The sequence below is a fragment of the Lissotriton helveticus genome, chromosome 10 (assembly GCF_964261635.1).
Source record: "Lissotriton helveticus chromosome 10, aLisHel1.1, whole genome shotgun sequence".
NCBI lineage: Eukaryota > Metazoa > Chordata > Amphibia > Caudata > Salamandridae > Lissotriton > Lissotriton helveticus.
This window is the reverse complement of record NC_136071.1, coordinates 93843233-93866247: the sequence shown is the minus strand read 5'-3', so window position 1 is coordinate 93866247 and position 23015 is coordinate 93843233. Positions and strand designations below refer to the sequence as shown.

The 23015-nt window shown below is 44.4% G+C and overlaps 1 protein-coding gene across 2 annotated transcripts in view; it reads left to right on the top strand.

Moving 5' to 3' along the window:
- The first annotated feature begins 1881 nt into the window (after positions 1 to 1881).
- Positions 1882 to 23015, top strand: part of TRAF7 (TNF receptor associated factor 7) — a 196337-nt gene continuing 175203 nt past the window's right edge. For both annotated transcript variants that reach the window (XM_078664845.1, XM_078664843.1), the window contains exon 1: positions 1882 to 1945. The gene's annotated coding sequence lies outside the window, so the exon portion shown is untranslated. The remainder of the gene's footprint in view (positions 1946 to 23015) is intronic.

The following is a 23015-nucleotide window of genomic DNA, read 5'->3' as shown; positions in this document are numbered from 1 at the left end:
ACTATCGCCGTCGGCCGGCAGGTAGCAGATTCCCTCCGACCGACTCCCCTCCGCAGCCAGAGGCCGCTGTTGTTGCAGTCGCGGCCGGATACTCCTCCCACTCGAGATCCCGGTCCCGGCACAGTAAAGGCCGGCAAACAATCGGGGGCATTTCTTCGGGTCTACCGCATGGAGAAGCACCAGGAGCAGACGGTAAGTGAACAGAGTCCTTCGCCTACTTAGATATGCAATAATTGCAACGGATAAGTGCCAGCATATATGTGCGGGGTGAGAGGGCTCACGGAGCCGAGCGTTTATGCAGCCATCTCGATCGCCATCTTGGCTCCTCCCCCTATGTTCTTATACTTGATTGTGTTTTCCTGGTGGGAGGAAGAGGTGTTGTAATCTCCCACTGGTATATCCCTCCCTGGTTTCCCCCCTCCTTCCCCTCCCTGGTTGGTACCTCCTGGTAACGTCACTGAAGGTCGCATTAGAACGTTCGCTGAGAGAACTCAGTGTCTCACCCAGCGCCTGCAGCTGGGGATGTGCCTATCTTATTCTAATAAGAAAAAGACAATAAAGAAGTATTTCAACGTACCCCCTTTGTGTAGTGTCACATTACTACAATGTCCAATGTAAAGCGCTTGATACCCTACAATGGGATGAGTAGCGCTATAAAATAAATTAAATACATGTGAGAGAGGGTCTGTAAAGAGAGGATCGGCACGGGTGGTAGCAAGAGAATCCTTGGAGAAAGAGGACTTTGGGGGTGTGAAATCTACAGCCTGCAAATACTGTTGCAATAAAGCAGGTCCTGTTCCTACTTCTGTGCCAGTGGCAAGTCCTGTTTTTGTTTCAAAATCTGGTCATCCTACCAGCAATGATGCCGATATGAGAGGATCTCGCCCAACAACCAGAGCTGCCGACTTTGGAGCTGGGAAACCAGGTTTGAGTCTCAGCATCTGCTCAACATCATGTGATTCTGGGCAAATCACTTAAACTCCCTGCCTCCCAAAAATTAATGTGTCCTTGTTGAATGTAACTGGTGCTCATGTAATACTTTTGGGTCAAGTTTGCACTATATAAAACTACAAAAAATAAAAAGGCGCATATCCCTTTAATCTGGAAATTAATCGTCATTACATTATGACCTAGTCATAGTTCTAAGAATGCTTGTGTGCAAATCCAGAGATAGAGACAGCAACCATTATGTCCTAGCAGTCACAGGCAGTGAGACCCAAAGACCCAGCAACAGCTAGATCCTGGATCTGGAAACCAAGGGGTGCACCAAATGAACCGTTATTCTATCTTCAGTGTACGTTTATTCACTATAGTACTATTTCGAAGCACTATTCTTTGGCACAAATGGCAGTAATTGAAGGAACTGTGTAATCCTTTTTCACCGCTCACCTCTATTACAGCTTCAAGAAAGGATGTGGCATAACAACCAGAGCTGCCGACTTCGAACTGGCGAACCAGGTTCGATTCTGGGCATCAACTCGACATCCTATGACTCTGGGCAAATGCCTTAATCTCCCTGTGCCTGTGTACTGTAACTGATGCTCATGTAAAGCCCTCCAATAACTTCGGGTCGCGTTCGCGCTATATAAAACTGCAAAAAGACCCTGCCCTATAAAGACTTTAACTACAGCTACACTCGGTCACAATGAGAAGACCGAGCAGATCCAAAACGCCTTCAGATTTGAGTAGATTCCGTCTAGCGCTGTGATTGGTGACGTTGCGTGACTCTTCAAGAGGTATAGACTGATTCAGCATCCACCAATGAGCCGCAGTCGCGGGCAGTTTTGGGATTTGTAGTCAAAAAGTGTCCGTGACGCCTTGATGTTCATCGCTGTTGGCAGAATCAAGAACCACACGTCCCAGTAGCCTGTTGTGATGGAGTGCTGGCCTGGCGTTTCCGGGAAATTCCTTCCGTGCTGGGAGAAACTGGGGACATGTCACACTGGTGAGTGCCTTGGGGTGAGGAGATTATTATGTTTGACTGTTCAGAGACTGCTGGAAGTTGGCAGGGTGACATGCTTATTATGCGGCGTGTGTTGGGCGATTACGAGGGCATGCATGATGATCGCTTTGGGTAGCTGAGAGGCATGTCTAATAAAAAGGAGCATCTCTGTTGAATTTTAGGCCTAGCAACGGGCTAATTGTTTTTGAGTGTTAGAACGTGAAGGGGTGAATATGTCGGCGTCCTTACCACATAACGTTGATGATCTCTCATGAGGGCTGGTTTTGGGTAAGAGAATCATGGGTGCTTAGGCCGGAGAGGAAGAGAAATCCTGTGTTGTGGCCAGGATGGGCGAGTGAGTGTCTGTGTAGGAGAATGGCAGCTTTTCTGGTGAATAATGAAATCAATAGCAGGAATTGAATGTAGAATAGACTGGGTTACAGAAGAGTTTAGGGACATTGTAATGACCGATTATTCGATCACATTCCGTGACCCATGAAGTGTGACATTAGCTCTGGAGTAAGTAGATTGATTTTGCAGGGCTTAATTTGTAAAAATAGGAGTGGCAGGACCCAAGGTAATCCTTTGCAGCCGGCACCAGCCACAGATGACGAGTGGCAGTTCCAGCATTACCTACTAAACATAACCGTTAAAAAAACTAAGAACAAAAAAGCATTACATTCTTAGCTACTGCAGGGCATCCCAACCAATAGGAATGGTATACAGCCTTTACAACGAAATTTTTACCACGCACTACCATTACAACGCGGTCATTACAACGCAAACCATTACAAACATATTGCGCTGGGGGGCGCTCTAGGATAGGGAATAGCTTAATTTACTATCCAATAACCTTCCCTAGTGTCCACGGGGACTGGAGTTGGAATAGTAAATTAAACTATTCACTATCCAGCACCCCAAAGCGCTATGCGTTGTAAAGGTATTCGTTGTAAATACCGCGTTGTAAAGGTATGCATGGTAAAAGTATGCGTTGTAACGTTATACATCCAATAGGAATGGCATTGAAATTCATGTTTTATGAAAAAAATAAAATAAATTTGAATTGATAACCTACATGCCAACATTTGAGAAGAGCAAAGTTGGAGAATTAGAAACCATATTCAGGAGAATGTATTTCCCCTACTGACTTCAATTGAACCAGAGGTAATTTCATGCGGGAATCTGAAAATGAGGCCATTTTTTACTTACGAAATCTGTAGTCTTTAACCTGAATCGGATCTATTGGTATCTACAAGATAAAAACTCGTGCTGATTTCAAAACCTAGGCTGAGAGTGCCTCCTTCTGGTGTACTCTCATAATCATGTGCCGGTGTCCAAAAATAAGTGCTGGTACAGAGTCCCTGTGCAAATTAAGCACTGATGAGGCAAGTGTGTGGATGACAGCTGAAGAGAGGATGTAGCTGTGGAGGTTGTACTGTAAGCTGTCGTTCGGTACCTGGAAGATACATTTAATTTAATTATTTTGTACTTGCCTATCAGAGGTATTTTAACAGTTGCTAATGATCTATGGGCCCATCTTTTCAAGAAACACACGGAATCAACTGCATAGTTGCTGAGGTTGTTTCATGGTATATGAAACGGTGCAGTCGTTGCAAGCTCCAGTGAGAACTGTTTGCTTAAGGATCTTTGGTCCCCAATTGCTTGCACATGTCTGGCAATGGAAATTATTCTTTTGCAACACTTGTGGTAAATGAACGAGGCAGAGTCCACTTGATAAGTTAAGATCCTTTATTGCAGGTTCCTTCCAGATTAGATAGACAGGTTAAGATTGTAAGGAAAACCCCACCAGGAGCCAGCTGTTAGCAGCTCAGCCTGAGATGACCAACTGCCACAGTAAGTAATAGAAAGGCGCTGTGAGCTAGAGGGACACCCAGGCATTCTATGATGTCACAGATAACATAGTACAGTCTATCCAGAGGAGAACAGTGGAGAGGACATTTACTACACATCCTCTTCCCTTAAGAACAGAATAAAGAAACAATCGGCAAAATACCTCAAATGCAACATCAGCAGGAAAGTACAAAATTGAGATGAACCAAAAGTAATAATGTACGACAAGAGATGACGTTAGCATGAGGTAACATTAGCAGAGAAAAGAACAAAGAAACAACATAATGTCACAATATGCCTCATCCCCTTCCCTTAACGAAACGGCATGGTTTCGAAAAACCAAGACGAACAGCTAAGTTAGCTGGTGACACTCATGACCTCCCCACACATGGGTACACCACAGGGTAAACACCCTAGAAATAAAATGAGTGTAGACTGGGAGAGACACAATAGGGGTAAGACTCACCTAAGATAACACAAGAGAACAAACCCCTATAACAAGATTTCACCCAAAAAAAAAAACTACCCCTGATAAAGATATGCTGACACCAAACATATGATAAAATCATAACTCAAAATCTTACCAAAATGAAACCCTGGCCAGTAGCTGCAAGAAGGTAGACTTCGACAAGAACATAGTGCACAAACAACCTCCACCAAAAACAGGGAACAGCATAGAGTATGGAGAATGGACTGCTCGCAAACACTCAACCTGCCCTGAAAAGGGTAACACCGCAGGACAGTAATCCTGGGAATAAAAATGGGCGTTGACTACCCGCAAAGACTCAACCTCCCCTGAAAAGGGTACACGGCAGGATAAGAACAATAACTCTGGGATAAACGATGGAGCTTGGACTACCCGTAAACACTCAACCTCAAAGGGTACACCGCAGAACAGTGATCCTGGGAATAAAAATAGGGCATGGACTACCCGCAAAAACGCAACCTCCCCTAAAAAGGGTACACCGCAGGACAAGGACAGTGACCCTGAGAAGAGAAATGAGGCATGGACTACCCCCAAACATCCAAGCTCCCTTGATAAGGGTACACAGCAGGACAGTAATCTTGGTAACTAGAAATGGGAATGGACTACCCGCTAGCAAACCAACAACCTCCTAAGAAGGGTACGCCAAAAGACACATCATCCCCCAAGAGGCAAAATAAAGAAATGACTACACACAAACACACAACAATGGGACATGTACTACACACAAGGACCCAAAGAGTATGCTTCAGGATACCAACCCTGAACAAATGGATGGACATTGACAACCCAAACAGCCAAAACTACGACATCCCCAACACAGGATACACACTTGCCAAAAGAGCCCCACAAAATTTGCCATATTAAAACACACATACAACACTTTGCAGAACTGAATTGAAACCACAAGAACCAAACAGTGTTACGCAAATAAATAAATAACACTAGCTCCGGTGAGCGATTTCTCACCCGGGTCTTGAACGGAGGAAGATCGTTCCATGCAATTGTGGAGGAGGCTTGCAGTCCCAAAAATAATTCTAAATCGGAGATCACTAGCAGTGGTAGTGTCCCAACTCCGGTCGGCTCTGCGGCAGAGATGAGTATAAGGACTATCATCACGATCATGTTCGCTAGGTGCAGACACAAATTATGACCTTCACAGTAGGAAATCGAAGACCACAGTGCGCGAGTTAAGTTGAAGTCACACTGGGAGCACCACAAGCAAACTTCGAGCTCTAATTTAGAAGTCGCAGCACAAGACAAAAGTACGATTCACAGTACGCTGATCATGAGCAAGATGGCGGCACGCTGTTACGCTTCTGCCGGATGGTTCACGGCCAAAGCGTGCTGAACGAAGACAACGGGAAAGCTGCAGCGTGAGAGAAAGCCTGACGTCACAGGGGCTTCGCTACGGAGGAAGACCTTCGCTAACTCCTAGATGCATTCTAAGTACGTCATCAGAAGGACGGCAGCAGGGAAGGAGAGAAGATCGCTGCTGACCAACCGTCGACCAACCGTCATCGGCATCCAGGACGGTGAGTAACTGAATATGGCAAAGTGCAGTGATAAAGAGGACTCATACTGAAGCCGCGCTGTATTTACGCGCTGCTGAATAACCTCCGATGTTCGCACACAAAAGTTTCCATGCAGAGCAACACGCAACCAGCGAAGAACCAGACTAATGCGCAGCAAGTATTGAGTTCTGGCGTTGTAAAACGACAGAGTATACGTGCAAGGACTCACCAGAGGGACTGATCTTCAGTGGTTCTTCAATGATTCAGATCAGAAACGTTAACAGCATTTGTCACTGATGCTGTCAATGAACCACCTCACCTATAAATTGCCAGTTTCTGCCAACGCTTGACGCTTCCCTCACTGAATGAAGGCCAGATGAAATAAAAACACCGCAGACCTCAGGGAAGAGTAAACTTTTTCCAGACAGGAGCAAGGTGACAGCAGGCAAAATAGTAACAAAACGCCCAGGTTGCAGGTTGTCCATCTACAAGCATACATCAAAGTAGAGACACACACCCAGGGTGCAGGCTGTCCAGGTGGAACAGGACACTGGTGGGGTCAGCTGGGCATTACTTTTAAAAGTCAATTTGAAGTTTTAAAGTTCTTGCTGTCTAGGTTCCTTTTCTTAAAGTTGATTAATACCTTAGTTGGCCTTTGTCCTTAGTTCACACGTAGGTTCATCCTCTTCAAAACGTCGCCAAACTGTGGTAAATGAACGATGCAGAGTCCACTTGATAAGTTAAGATCCTGGGGTTTGTTCTCTTGGGTTATCTTAGGTGAGTCTTACCCCTACTGTGTCTCTCCCAGTCTACACTCATTTTTATTTCTAGGGTGTTTACCCTGTGGTGTACCCATGTGTGGGGAGGTCATGAGTGTCACCAGCTAACTTAGCTGTTCGTCTTGGTTTTTCGAAACCATGCCGTTTCGTTAAGGGAAGGGGATGAGGCATATTGTGACATTATGTTGTTTCTTTGTTCTTTTCTCTGCTAATGTTACCTCATGCTAACGTCATCTCTTGTCGTACATTATTACTTTTGGTTCATCTCAATTTTGTACTTTCCTGCTGATGTTGCATTTGAGGTATTTTGCCGATTGTTTCTTTATTCTGTTCTTATTCCATAAGGGAAGAGGATGTGTAGTAAATGTCCTCTCCACTGTTCTCCTCTGGATAGACTGTACTATGTTATCTGTGACATCATAGAATGCCTGGGTGTCCCTCTAGCTCACAGCGCCTTTCTATTACTTACTGTGGCAGTTGGTCATCTCAGGCTGAGCTGCTAACAGCTGGCTCCTGGTGGGGGTTTCCTTACAATCTTAACCTGTCTATCTAATCTGGAAGGAACCTGCAATAAAGGATCTTAACTTATCAAGTGGACTCTGCATTGTTCATTTACCACAACACTCATTTCAAGGAAGGACGCATGTGCGAGGCCACTGTCAGGCATAGTCAAGTGAGGCCTTTGTTTTCGACGCACAGACTCTGTGTCTGCGCTTCGCATCACGTTTCATATTGATGTAAAGGTCAGGTGCGGTCTATCCTTCGAGCGCGCACTTGTGGCAGAGATAATTCACCATCCTGAGTAGGGGAGTGTAGTCCTACAATTATTGTGTTGGTTACTAATTATTTTTATTAACCCATCCTTATCTACAAGAAAGCAGGTCATTTTTCATTTCAACAGTTGGGCATGCCTCATTTCATATGCTATATATTGCTATTCCAGAGATTGGGATGGTCATGTGGAAGCTTTTGGAAATTAGTTGGAATGCTTGAATGGGATTGGTGTACAAAACTGGAGTTAAAGACTTTGCACCGCCTCTTTTTGTAGGTTTCACAATTCCAAGAACACTTATGTCATCAATTAGAGAAGGATGGTGTGTTAGAGAAGGTTGATTTCTCTGAGCTGGTTTTGCCTATAGTTGTGGCCAAGAACAAAACCCAGGTGAAATCCGTTTGTGAGCTAATGTCTGCTCAATAAATATATTAGCTGAGTGTCACGACTGTCAAACATTGTGCATATCTTTTCCCTATTTGACAGTACACATCACTTTTCAAAATGAATTTGGTGTAGAAGGTAATCTTATCCTTAGAAGTCATAATGTAGTACCACAGGTGGTGTTAAGGAAAAGATTGATCGGGTTAACTCATGAAGGTCATTTGAGTATTACAGCAACTAAAACAAGCATTTGCAATGCAATAGGTCTCACATTCACGCAAGTTTGAGCTATTGGCATTGTAAATGACAACGCCTTTTATGTTTTGGCTTTTACAACATAAATAAAAGGCATTGTCATTTACAATACTTATAGCTTAAACTCTCTCAAATGTGAGACCTATTGCATTGCAATAAAGGGCCTTCTTGGTGGTGGTGGTGTTGGTATTGGTGGTGCTATTGGTGGTGGTGATGGTATTGGTGGTGTTTGTGGTGTTAATAAAACAGGCTTTTGAAAAAAACTGTCAGGTGGCTTTAGTACAGATGACATGTAACACAGATGTGCTGTTGTCAGCTTCAGCCCATTAGCACACGATTATGTGCTACCTGGAATTCACATGACTTATTATGCTAATTATTTCTAAATCCATTTTACTTGGGGGGCGGGGGGGTGTTGAGATACACACAAGATACATTTAAAGTGATTGAAAGCAGGCGTGTTTACGAATAAGCTCAGTTCCCAAATTATTTCCTACATTGGCCGTCTGGGCTGGGGGCTTCCTCAGAGCGTTAGGTATGAGTAGGCTGTGAAGTGGAGGGAAAACGGTCCTTTCCCAGTGGTTATTTGTATGGACAATGTGAATAAACGTCTCTTGCAGTCAATCAGCAGAGCAGACATACCTGGCTGTTTATTTTTTATTTTATTTATGCTCCATCTTGGACCTCCTCAGCTCAAGACTCACACGTCCGGTGATACACCTGTACTACCAAACGATCACACAGCTAGATCAATCCAGCTCTGCACAAGGCAATGACGCTCTATAGGTGTAATCACAATAAAAGGTCAAAACCAGCGCGTCAACATCCTGACCACGTGAATCGTACCCTTGCTTGAAACATTTCGATTTAAAAAAGAATAAATAGCTTCAACTGTACTGGCTCAGCTTCTTGTTTGGTAAAATTGAATAGTGTAGCAGTGCCACCCTGTGTGCTAAATGCCTTATGGAACCATTACAGTACAATTAATGTTTATGTGAACGATTTTACGTGAAAAGAAAATGCTGTTATGGCTATTGCATCGTGCTGGAAACAAACTTTTCACAGACACAGGTCTATAATAGGTTCCAATAAATCAAGCACATTTAAAATTATACAAAAGTGGGACCATGCAAAACATTGTCCCTGCCTTAGCAAATAAGTATCTAAAGTCCGTTATTGTCCAGCTGTGTTTGAATGATACGTTTAAAGAAAAGACCGTCCAAGAGGTTCTGCAATGCAACACAACCTCCAGCTATGTATAGCTCCCTCTTACCCACAATAAGTGGGACCCTCGAAGGTCGAAAGAATATTCTCAAAATACAACATAGCGGGTCACGCTTCTACACCAAATTGCTATTGTGGTTGTACTTCTGCTCTCAAGGTGAGGCTCTCTGTGTGTGTAAGTTGCCTTCTTTTCGTGATGGGGAGAAACCTGCCTCCAGCTTGAGAAAAGGACCCCGCTAAAGGTGGCTAAAAGGGCAGGTGTTGTACCTGTCACGGTGTTCGTGTTGCCCCTTAATGTAATTCTAAATGCTTCGGCGCAATAGTGCTTTACCAACAGAAATGACTCTGCCCAGCTTGGTGCTATTAACCCTTCGCCACCATCAGCAAGATAAAGGTCCTCGCCTGCCCCACCGGGAATCCACTTTCAGAGGACTGCTGCAGGCAGAGGCGCAACTAGAACCACATTTTGGGGCGGGGGAGGGCTACTAAAAATGTGGCATGCGGCACATTTTTTTTCCAGCAATAGGCAGAGTGGAGATGCAGGGGCTCTATGAATGGATAAAAAAAAACAGCAGAGCCTTGTTAACAAGTAAATGGTCGTTTTAAAGACCTGTGGAGTAATCGGGTGCGGCTGCGATAAGATGGATGCCAGACCAGCCAGCCCGTGAAGCTGTCTCAGCCCGGGATGACACGATGGGTGGCCGGGCGAGGTTTGGGGACTGAAGCCCTATGGGCGTTGCGCGCCTAGCTGCAAGCACGTCATCCCAACAGTGTGGCTGGGAAAGCCTATGGCTACACAAAGCAGAAGGCATGGGCAAAACCTCTTTTTTTTTTTTCACACTAATAAGGATCAACTGTAATAATCATCGCTGAGGGCGTCGTAGGGATATCACTGATCGACCGGGATGTGAGGTACCGGCCCGAGTGAGTACTTGCATCCACACCAGGAAAGCCCTCCCATAAAACAATACACATCCAAATAAATAAATAAAAATAAACATCCAAAATTGTTGATCTCAAAGGCTTGGGAAGGGGAACCCGCGCTGCCACTGCCCGGCCCTCAGGCCAATTGACCTCTTGGACCAAACAAAATAAGGCAGACACAAAAGAACAAATCGGAAATCACTATTCACGTTCGGCCCTGCATTCATTAAAACAACCAGCTTTGAGTTCACGTCGCCTTCGAAGCCTCCTCCAGGCGCCCAAACAAGACAGGCCCAGCGCTCACAGGATGTTGAGTGGTCTTCGGACTCGAACCCGGTTCCTTATCTAAGTTGGCAACTCTGGCCCTGGCCGTAATACCACATTATCTCTCCACAGCTACGTCTTGTCTTCGTTTCTAATTGCATCAAACATGCAAGCTTCCGTATAAAAGGCGGTGGAAATTAACAGAAGGCCATTTCTTGGTACCAGTGATTACTTACATATACACTCCACGCACATCGCTCAATCAGTGTTGCTATATTTTTCACGGTTGCGCTATAAAAAATTGTTTTGTAGTGCTGAGCCAGCAGATAATAGCCCACCGTGTAACGCTGCGCCGGCTTCCTTGTTAACACAGAGCACACTGTGTGCTCGCCTGCAATGGATTAATTACAAGTGGGAGAGGAGGGGGAAGTGCTGGGAACAGGCGCACTCAAATGCCTGTGTGCAGCGGCTCCTCTTCTTCACAGCCGTCGTGAAGACTTTTCTTATCTGCTTTTTAAATAAACAAGCAGAAAAGAAAAGTCTTTACAACAGCTGTAAAGCAGGCGAGCCAGTCCAGGTGGGCCGGCCCAAAAAAAGCAAAAAGGAGGCACCCTGGAAACGTTATCTCTAATGGCAGCTCACCGTTTAACATAAACGCTGATGCTAGTCAATGTGAATAAGGGGCGGGACTTCAAGCCCTTTCCTGAAAGTCCTCATCTGCAATAAATCTCGCCCGAGCGAGCTCCGCATGTGCGCAGCCACGCCAGGTGAGACCTAAAAAGTATTGGTATAGCCAATAGGTCTCGCCTTTGAGTCCTTATAATAGTTTAGCTATGCAGTACATTACCTATTACATTATCTATCAAAGTTTGTGGTAAATCAATGGCAGAAGGTATAATATGCAGTTGAAAAACCATCAAATAAATAGATATGCAAGCACATCGACCTAAAAAGGGCTTTAATTAAATGATATTGCGACACAGAGAATGGAAAAATTGCGAGGAATAGCTCTGCTGTCTGAGCCTGTGCAATCCATGTATACTATGTAATGCAAGGGATAGCTCTGCTGCCTGAGCAATCTGTGTAATGCAAGGGATAGTTCTGCTGCCTAAGCCTGTGCAATCCATGTCCTTCGAGGGATAGCTCCGCTGCCTAAGCCTGTGCAATCCATGTCATTCGAGGGATAGCTCCGCTGCCTAAACCTGTGCAATCCATCTAACTCGGGGGGGGGGGGGGAATAGCTCTGCTGCCTGAGTTTGTACAATCCCTAGAATCAAGCAGATAGCTCTGTTGCCTTAGCCTTTGAAACCCATGTAATGCAAGGGATAGCTCTGCAGTCCTGTTATGTGCAATCCATGTAATGCAAGGGATATATCTGCTGCAGGAGCCTGTGCAATCTGTGTAATGCAAGGGATAGCTCTGCTGCCTGAGCCTGTAAACACCTCTGCACTCTCTCCTGTTAGGGGCTATAAACTCTGTTCCGATGTGAAACCGCTCCCCTGCTGCAGCCTGTAACTTCTGCGCTTTCCCCATATCTCTGCAACCTCCAGATCCAAGCCACTTCTCTCCACGTACCCGGGTTGCCCTAACTTGATGTGCACTAAAAGAATCAACTGCACCATGAAAACAACGCCCCCATGGACGTGCTCACTAAGGCACACACCCCTTCCTAGCGTGGAGGAATCCAAACCCTATGACTGTTGCTATTGCGCAACTGCCTCCCCTGTTTTAAAACAATAGACAGTCATGTTATGTGTCAGGGTGTACATCCTCATTCAGACGTCATATACAGACAGAAGTTAACCCCCAGACTGGGCCGAAGACGACGCTCCATCCCTGGAGCCACGCCCCCACCACCGACTGGCGCCCTTCCGCCATATCGCAGTATCCCCCAAATCCCACCCGCTTCTTGCCACAGACCCGGCTGCCCTAACTTGATGTGCGCTAAAAGAAAGAACTGCATCATAAAAACGAAGCGCCCATGGACATGCACACCGAGGCACGCACCACTTCATTGCGTGGAGGAATCGAACCCGAATGACCGGTGTTAGACCTGGCACCTTGGCGTGAGTCTCCCTTCCACTTTTTGCTGATGTGCCTCAGATGTTTTGCTGGTGTTAGCTGCTCAGGGCACTGTGCCACTGCCAATCTGTGCCACAGTGCAAGTGCTCCCTATGAAAAGTGTACATGTAATTGACTTCCATGATTAGCTTATTTGGTTTACTGTCAGATCCCAGTAAAGTGCACCAGGAGTGCCAGGGCTTGTAAATACAAATGCTGCTAGTGGGCCTGCAGCACTGGTTGTGCCACCCACAGAAGTAGCCTTTTAAAATGTGTCTAAGGTCTGCCATTGCAGAACCTGCGTGCAGTCTGGTACTGTCATGCCGGCTGGGCAAGTGCACACACTTGCCAGCCTCTAAACCTTCCCTTTCCTTCATGTGAGTCACCCCTATGGTAGGCCCAAGGGCAGGGTGCATTGTAAGCATAAGGTAGGACAAGCTCTGATGTGTGAGGCATGTCCTAATAGTGAATTACAGCCATTTTCGTTTTTCACTATTGTAAGGCTACCTGTTCTCATAGGCCAGAATGGGCTGCTGGAATTATTACACTCTATAATCCCAGCAGGCTCAGAGAACATGGTAGAAAGTCAAGTTTAGTATGCCTGAATTCAGAATAATAAAATACTTCTTTTAGTAAAGTTTATTTCAATATCCTGTGTTTGCAAATGCTACTTTTAGAAAGATAGCATTCGCTTGCCTGACCATTTCAGCCCGCCTCTGCTAGGATGTGTATCTGCTGTCTGGTTTCTGTGAGTGACAGGGCTGGGGGATTCCAGGGGACAGTCTGGGCTGCCAAGTGGTGAATAGAGGGATTACCCCCAGGATAGGTGGGAGGAGTGCCCCTTGGCTCTGAATAGGGCTGTGCTCTACCACCACAATGCTGGCTCCACCTCCTGCAGAGCATCTGATGTCCCTGCCCTGCAACCTGAAAGCAACAGCAAAAGTCTCAACAACAAAGTGCTCCAAAACCGGGTTGAGCCAGGCTCAGGCCCCCTGGCCTGCAAAGACAAAAGAAACTGTGTATAAAAGTAGGAGCCCTGCTCCTAAACATTAGATCCTGTTTTGACCACGACGAACCTCTCTGCAGAAGCTGCCTTGCTGAGGAAAAGGAGAGGAAAAGACCAGGAGGGACTTTGTAAAACTTGTGCCTAAAACGATCTCCAAGGGCTTGAGAGCGAGCTTGCCCCCTGACCTGAGCCCCAGGACCATTGGGCTCATCCTGCCTTTGACCGTCTGCTGCTGGACTGCTGTGTCCTTCCCCCGCCGGAGCCGTGACTTTCTGTGCCCCTCCCCCCCTCCGTGGGCCGTGATACCTGGTGCCTGGCCGTCCCTGCTTTGAGAGAGCAATGCTCGCGAATGAGCCACTCTCCCTACGCCTCGCAGGGCCGCCCGCACCCCGTTCACCTCGCCGACTCGGAGCGAGCTGTGCGCACCTCACCCCTCCCGCCGGAATCAGCTCAAAGTGTGATCAAACCCCCGGACGGCCCGTACGCTCGAGACGTACCCGGCCGCCCCGCTGTGCACTTCTGCACCTGAAGGGCCGCACCGCACCTCAGAGAGCCTCTGGTACGGTCCGTACAGAGAGGCCCGTGCCGCTCCTGCCCGCATCTCCATACAGCCCCCCAGCAGATGCAAAGGAACGCCGCGAACCTCCAAGTGTACGACGAAGTACGCTGCGCACACCGGCACTGAAGGTACGCTGGGAACCCCTAAGCGTATGGAAGCCGTACGCCTCGCAAGCCCAAAAGACGCCTCGCCCTGTGAGCCGCATCCAGTCCCGGACCGCCCGCACCTCTACCCACGAGTCCCGCTCCACCGCCCGCACCTCGAGGCTGACCACGAGCCGGACCAATACGCGGAGAACCGCCGGCCCCGTCCTGGGCCTCTCCGCATCAGTGGCTGCACCTGAACGCTGTGAACCTCCCAAACAAAAGGTACTGTACCATTCGAACTCGAGCAGGAGTTCACATCGGACTCTGGGTCCGCAACGTTTGTTTTCCCCGCATTTTTTAAAGACACTGATGGAGCAGATTTCATCTGCAGTCATGCATTGTTTTATTTTTTGTGCTTCAGACAGGCTGCATTTAAATTGCCACGCACATTTTGGTGCAGGTTAAAAACATGGCACATGAAAAACCTGAAAGTGAGGCCTATTCACTTCAGTCTGAAAATGCTTTTGCTGAATTAACATGTGTTTTTTTTGCAATATAGAGAAAAGTGGCCTTTTTACCTTTGAAGATAAATTGAATGTGTTTCTCTCTTCCCAGCTCATCCCATGCAATCTAAAATCAATTATTCCTGTCTTAATAGACTTTGACTTGTTGCATATTTTGATAAACATTTTCAGTTAATAACACCTCTTTTTATAATGTGTGTGAACTAATAATGCACTTGGGAAACATAATGGACTGATTTACATGAAATTAATATTATCTTTGTGTTTGTTTTATTTTTGGGGCCTACACAAAACATGGCTGCCTGTGAATCCATCAAGGCTATGGCTTGCAATTTAATGAGAAGGGAGCATGCGCAGACTGTGGCAGCTTTCCTCATGACAAAAAGTCAAGGACAACCTGAACTGTAAATTTTTGTGACTGTGCCAATGTACCAGTTAGTTAAAAGTATCCGTTCTGACTACGCTCTGGAAGGAAGGATGAATTAGAATGAAACATTTTTCCTAGTAAATGTTGCAAATGTTTATAAATGTAGTTATTCATGTATGCTTCTTTTGTTAAACTAGTGAAGTCAGGTTTTTAGAATGAGTCAGGGTATTGTGAACTCATGCCTTTATGACTGACCAATCACGTAAGGTTCTCCTGAAAAATGCTACATCTTTGTGTACTCTGCCAATAATTAGGGTATAAATACTGTCCTCTCTGGATGGGGGCTGTCTGCTTTTTTTCTCAGCTCAGCTGCCTTCTATGGGTTAGGTACGAGAAACGTCTCGGGAGATTGCTGAAAGGCAGGTTTGCGTCCGAGGAGATTCAGGGGGAGGTTTCTTGCTTCCACGTCATATCTTGGCACATCAGGCCGCATTCCTTTGAGGTCTTGTGAAGGGTGGGCTGTCTCCCTCCTTTTTGCTCTTTAGACACAGACAGACAGAGAGTGCAGTGGATCAGGATAGAATTAGATGCTAAACTTTAAGTTTATGCTTTGACTAATTAATTAGGTCTGAAAAGATTTATTTGTCTTGTGCATTTATTTCTCTTTATGGGAGATTTTTGACAACTATTAAATTATTGATTAGCTTTGCAAGACTATTTTTCTTAGAAACTCTTTAAGAATTGTGACTGAAATCTTGCGCCACATTTTTCATAACTACCTGTTATGCTTATATGCAGACTGTAATGTGTTCTGTATTATTGATATTTTTCCTGTTTTCCAAATTCTGTACCCTGATTGATATTTTACTAATGAATAAAGGGTCAGAGAAAAATTAACTTTTGACTAGAAAATAAAACCCTTTAAAATAATCAACAACTCTCTTTATTGGCTTGAATAATAAATTGCATTTTTGACTGTTCAGGTTTATGTAAATCTCCTGAAGGTAATACATGGTGTGAAGGGCCCAACACCTTTTGAGCGGTAAATTAGAGGTAGCATGAGGGTTTTACATTGAGAAATTACCAGAAGAAATTACAGTCTCCATCAGTTTTTGGTAAGCAGAGAATGGTCATTATTGATTAGTTTGGTGATTAATGATTATTGATTTCACCATCAACTACTCAACTAATGGATCATTGACCTTAAGAGGGAAATAAAATAATTGCCCAAGTTAGATAAATGTCCAAGTCCTGATTCCTGACTCCAATGCTCAGAACCTGAAGACTGGCAAAGCAGTACTGGCAGGTGATGCAAGAAGGGGTGTGAGTATCAATAGGGCTGTGAAATGTTGTTAATATGCTAGCATGTATTTTTTGAAGTGTTGAAAATAGTAATGATTTTTGCTGTTGGTGAAATTTTGCTCATTTTGAATTGATGGTGTTATTGATTATATTGGTAATTTCATAGGACATAATTTTTGGTTATTGATTACATGTTTTAACTCTTTATGTTAAGTTAGTGTCTTGTTCAATGTTGTCTGGAACACGCAGGTATGCACACCTGTGGAATCCCGGGAAGGAATAGCGGGTGGTAAATGGAAGCCACACTGCACTGAGGTTACTTGTCTGTTGGAATAACACTGAGAAGCTAGGTAGGGCTGGCAGTGTTAAATTAGGGACTATTTTCTGTGTGAGTGATTAATAGCAAAGAGTTCGCTGGTGAAACTTTGGTCTGATATCACCTAGAAAGGGTCACACCAAAGGAGTAGCAGGTTCCTCTGAGCTTGATTGACAGCAAAAGGGTTCGCTGGTGAAACTTTGGCCTAAGATATATCCTGAAGGATAAGTCCAAAGGAGTAGCAGGTTCTTCTGAGCTTGAGTGACAGCAAAAGGGTTCGCTGGTGAAACTTTGGCCTAAGATATATCCTGAAGGATAAGTCCAAAGGAGTAGCAGGTTCTTCTGAGCTTGAGTGAAAGGTAAGCGGAAGGGATTTACCTGTAGTGTTTGAAGAGTAAACGGAAAGTCTTACTATATGAAGGGTAAGCGGAATGTGTTACTCGCAGTGAATATAAATCTATCCTTTATTTAGCACAACAGACAGAGTAGCGAATGTATTTATGTTGTTACTAACAGAGTTATTGATTAAGAGAAATATTGCAGTAAGATTTTGTGGAGGGTCAGTGGTAGGAGTAAAACTGACTAAAATTGAGACTGACAGCTTTGGAGAAAAGAAATTGCATTGAACTATTGCAAAAATGAAACTGTTTGAAGGTTTAAAGAAGCTGTTAGGAGGTAAAGTGAAAAATTCGTTTTTTATTGGTGATGCTCCTGAAGGAACACCTGTGCATTTTATGTCTACCAGTTTGGGACACAACACATGTATGTGGGTTCAACAATGGTGCAAGATTACTGAAAAAGAGGGTGCTTTGAGGTTTCCAAAAGATGGTACTTTTGAATTGCAAATAATTGACAAATTAAGGGAAGTCTTATGTGAAATAAAGACACCATCTAAAGCTGCACAATTTGAGGCCTTAAGCCTGTGGGAAAAGACAGCAAGAGAGAAAGCAAGTGAGGATAAAAAGGTAAAGCACCAGATTCAGGAGAAGAAAATTAGTGATGAAAAAGAGCTTCAAATAAATAATGATTCAGGTGATGAAATAATGGATGCATTGTTAACAGAGTGTCCACCACTTTATGTGGTTCCCATGAAAAACACTGAAAATAGTGCACCAGTAAATACTACAGGGGCTACTGCTTCTGTTGAACAGAGAGAAATACAGACTGAGAGAACTGTGCAGACATTTTATATTGAACCATTACCTGTTGATTCAGTACTGACAGTGATACTTCCAGGTGTTACTGCTTCAAATGTGCCTGATTCAGTCAAAGAATTACAAACTGCAGATGCACAGATAATGCCTAGAAAAATTATGACTGTCCCAATTAATATGGGCCCTACTGAAAAGGTGCAAAGGGCTGCAGAAGGAGTGATTATGGCAGGGTTTATTTCAGAAACTCAGAATACACAGATTATTGAACAGAAAGTAAACCAAGCACTGAAAGGTGAGGGAAAAATGGCATTTACAACATCTGCAGCCCAGGATAAAATGAATGTAATTGAAAATGGGATTTTTCAAACCTGCTTTGATGAAGCAGCAGTGATTAAAAAGATAGAAAACATGGGGGAACATATTAACACAGGCCCTGAAAAAGAGAAACAGCTTAGTGTTTTAAATTCAACATTTGAACATGAAGAAATTAACAGTCCCTGCTGTTTAAATCATGAAAATGTGAACCAGTGTCAGGAAAAAGATTTAATTTCCCTGAGTAAGGAAACAGCTGTATGTGCATTAACTACACACAATGGACTGACAGATTTGGCACAAAAATATGAAACTGATGTTTCAGGAAGTTTTCCATTTCAGAAAAGTTTTAGGGTACACATGGATGAGGAAGCAAATGAGAAAATGTGTTCTTCAGGAATGCATTTGCACATTGCAGAAATAAAATGTATGTTTAAATGCAATGGGTTTGAGCAATTAGGAGACAAGTGGGCACGAAAACATGAGAAGAAAAAGAAACCACCAGACCTAGCAAGGAAAATGGATAAGGAAAAGAAGCCACCAGATATAATTGAGAAAAATAATAAGCAGAATGAGGAAGAAGCTTTTGCTTACTCATTGAGAGAAAAGGTGGGAGAAATGTATGTTCATATGCCACAGAATAAAAGTGAACTTGCAGCATTTCTGAACACATTCCCACAATTGAGAGACAGAATTGTGCTGTGGTACCCACAAGTTGATGGATTTGATGACTTTTTAAAAGAGTTGTGCATTAATTTGGAAATGTTCTTTTACATTGCCATGCAGATTAAATTGTGGTTTGAATCTAAAGTTGTTGTGGAAGGGCCAGGTGAAGAGACAGTGATAAGGGTTTGCATGAATGCACCATCATTTTCTGTTGTTATGGAGGAAAATATAGCAGTGATTTATTTCCTAAAGGGCAGAGTGCTAGCAAAGGATGTTGATTGGGTACAGATTAAAAGAACACAGGATGGAAGTAAAGGTGTTTTGGTTAGTGCAAATTCAAGTATGGATGTTGTACTGCTGGAAAATGTGTCCTTTTGCCATCTTTATAACAGATTTGAGCATTGGAAGAAGAAAAATAAATTTAAACATGATGCACAAAAACATGGAGAAATGCAGGTGCAAAATATGCCAGTTAAGCAAATGCAAATGTCAGTACAGGTACCAATGGCAGCAATTTGTCAAGCACAAATGGTCCCACAAAATATGGAAAATGCCAACATGAATTTAAATAAGTTGTCCAGAGCCAATGTGAATTATTTCCAGAAACAAAATCAGAACCCAGTTCAACAGGTTACTGTGTTTGCAAATGAGAGTTTTAACACTCACAATTCTGAATTTACCAATTCCATTGTGAAGGCAGTGGAAAGCCCAGATTTAGTTGCAGGAGTTTTAAACAGAGAAATTACAAACCCAGTTTTAGAAAAATGTGCACCAAAATTAGGCCCATTTGAGGAAAATTGCAAAACTGTTGTCTGACTCTGGCCTAGCAGGAAAACAATTATTTTTCAAATTAAGCAGTACAGATTACTGTACACCACATAATGCTATTTTTCAGATTCCTGATGAGGATGTACATTTTAAAATGGCCCAACAAGAGACAGCTGTAGCATTATTTTCAGAAAAGACAGTTGAAAAATTACCTTCTGCTTTGGAAAAAATAATAAACACAGAAATAAGAGAGTTCACAGAGAAGGATGCCTGATTAATAAAATGTGCAGAACATGTCTTATTAAAATTTGAACAAGATGACATGTATTCAGGAACACAATCAGTTGCAGGAATTTTACCAATAAAAGGATTTTTGATGGAATTGATTAGAAGTTTGTGTAACTTTCTGATCATAGGTTCACAGAAAATAAATGAAAAGAACAGAATAGTGCAGGAGATGAAAAGCATATTTTTTTCATGTTGTCCTGTGGTACCGAATCCAGCCAATATATTTTTTCACATTCCATGTGCTGAAGAATGGCTTATTTTTATTGATTTTTGCCAAGCTCATGTCACAGTGCCATTGCATGAGAATAGTCAGGAGTACTGTAAAACAGAAGATGAATGTCTGGGACACAAAATTGGAAAGGAAGGTAGAAAGGTGTCACCAGAGAGAGTGGAAATGATTTCAAAGAAAAATCCACCTCAAATTCAGAAAGAAGTCAGGAAATTTTTGGGAATGGTTAGCTGCTGTAGAGAGTGGTTAATAAACAGTTCCCTAGTGGCTAAGCCTTTACTGAGGCTGACACACTCAGGTGTGTCTCATCCGCTTCCATTGGACAACAACTGCACAAAAGCATTCCTAGAGTTGAAAGAGAAAAAATGGCGCGCCCCAGCACTAGGAAAGTTTATTTGAAAGAAAATACACTAATTTGCAGTGAGAGGGAGGGCTGCGCTCTCTCATTGCCTATTGAAAAAGATGACTGTGTTCAAAGGTCTGTGATGTATTGCCCAATGACCTTTGACCCTAACATCACAGAAATGTCAGCAAATGAATTGGATTGTGATGAAACTGAATATGAGTGTCTAAATATCATGAAAATATGCATAAAGCCAAATTCAGACTTTAAGGATGAACACCTGAGTCAGCCCAACAATGTCCATTTTGTAGATGGCCCATGTTTGAAAGGTGACACATTAAAAGCAGCACATGCTGTGCTCCTTATACATGATGTTGTCAAAGCTTCATGGCTTTTAGTAATTACCCCAGCCCAAAATTCGAAATTGATTGCCCTTACCATAACATGCAGTATATCTGCTCAAATGAGAGTCAATGTTGGCATGGGAGAGAGAAATGCTAATTCAGTTGCACAAATTTGTGTTCTGTTGGCATATACATTCAATGGAATCTTCACAGTTGAATTAAAAGAGGCTCAAGAAAATGTTTTTGAAGCAGCACAACAGGGTTGTATCAGAACTATTTTTGAGAAAAATGACAACTGCAAAGTGGCAAATGTGTTATTGCAAAGACTGATGCCCAGGTATAGATTGCCAGTTTCTCTGAAATCAGATCATAATGTGGTCTCAAAGATAATGAGTGCAGAACAACAGATTGGACAAGAAATGGATTGTAGCTATCTGCCTGAAGTGTCACGCATAATAAAGCAACACAATGGCAGCACTGAGTTACCTTTTGCAAAAGACTGTGTTTCAGCAACACTAAAGTGGCTTGAAAATGCATATGCAAATGCACTTGTGGAAAACACTGAGGAGAACACTAGCCATTGCTGTGTAGGTCTGGTTGATGTACAGTGTGCAGTTTCTCACCAGATTGCAGCTGCTACACAAGATCTGCAAAATGGATGGTGCAACGGTTTTGATCTGAGAGATGCTGTGGTGAAACATCTGAATCTGATCAAAGTGAAAATAAGAGTGAAAGGCCTTGGTTGAAAAAGTGCAAAGGATTGATGGTGCTCTGCCAGAGTTTCTCAGCACCTAAGTAGTCTAATTTGCATGGAAAAAGTACAGAATGCCACACTTTATGAGCCATTCTGATGGCAAGCTGATGACACAGAGCAAAGAAATGCTGAAACTGTCATGTTGAATTCCTTTTTAGGTCTCGCCTAGACGAAAGCAAAAGCGAAGCTTTTGCTGTCTAGGGAGACAACTTATGTCGCCACTTTCCAGGGATTCCGGGGAATGTAGACAGCAGACTGTGACGAGCTTGTACTTCTGGCGATTGTATCTCGTGAGCGCGCACGTCGCGTCGCCGTCCCTGCTATTCCCATGCACAGAAAGGCTCCCGCACGCATGCGCACATACACACACTGCATACACACACACACACACGCACCCCCCCTTTAACAGACACACGCGCAGACAGACACACGCACGCACAGACACACTACAACAGACACACGCGCACACCCCACCCCCACTCACCCCTCCTCCTCCGTAACACACTCACCTGTTCTGGCGGTGCTCGGCGTGCCTCTCGGGCGGCGGTTGCGCTTTGCGGGGCTCTCTCACCACATGAGAGCCCCGCCTTCTTCATCCGCCCGGCCGCTCTTCACCCGGTCCCCCATCTCGGGACCGGGACTCGATCAGGAGCCCTCGGGGCTCCTCGGACAGTGGCTTCTCTCTCGCGCCGCGATGGGGGCGGGACTTCCGGTTGGGGCCGGCTGCCCAACCGCTTCCGGGTCGTCGCAGGCAGCGCGGCGGCCCGGCGGGAAGCGGGAACTTGTTCCCATCGGCTCCAGATCATCTCGGACAGTAGATGGGCACGCGCCTGGACAGGACATGTGCGCGGGTATGGTGTGCGGAAACTGCGCACTTCCACATTTTTTTTGTTTGTTGCATTGCATTCTTCCGAGGGGAGAACAACCATGTTGGGGAACAATTGTACTAAAAAAATATTTTTGTTCACCATTACATTCAGTTCAAATACTCCTCATTCCATGTCGGCTGCTGCTGTTTTCCACTCTCTGCATTCCACCCAAGCACCATCCTCCTCATCCTGCTGTGACGCCGTCCTTTGCCAATGTTTGTACAAGAGAGCCCTCTGCAGTGGCCGGGCCTGCAGACAGCCCCATGCACTGATAAAGTGGCACGTTAGCAGCAGTATGTGTGTGTGTGTATGTCGTTTTACTTACACACTAAGGAAAGGCTGGCACATTCACAGATGTATGCTTTGCATTAAGAGCTTTCGTCCATACCTGCACACAGGCATCCTCCCTGTGAATGGGTGCCATGTGCTCTTCAAGCCCTCTGCAATGGCAGCCATACAAATAAAGATGTCCTCTGAGAAAGCTCTGTTGGCAGTCAGAACCCTGTGCGTCCACAGCCTTAGGGAGGGCAGCTCTTGCCCAGTCAGCCCTGCTGGTAGAGGTGCACGCTGGCAGATGCGTGCACAGGTAAACTGGTGCACCAACCGCCAAGATGATTCACTGCCCTCACACATACAGTCCTAGGAGCAGCCATGCCTTTAGCCTGACAGAACTT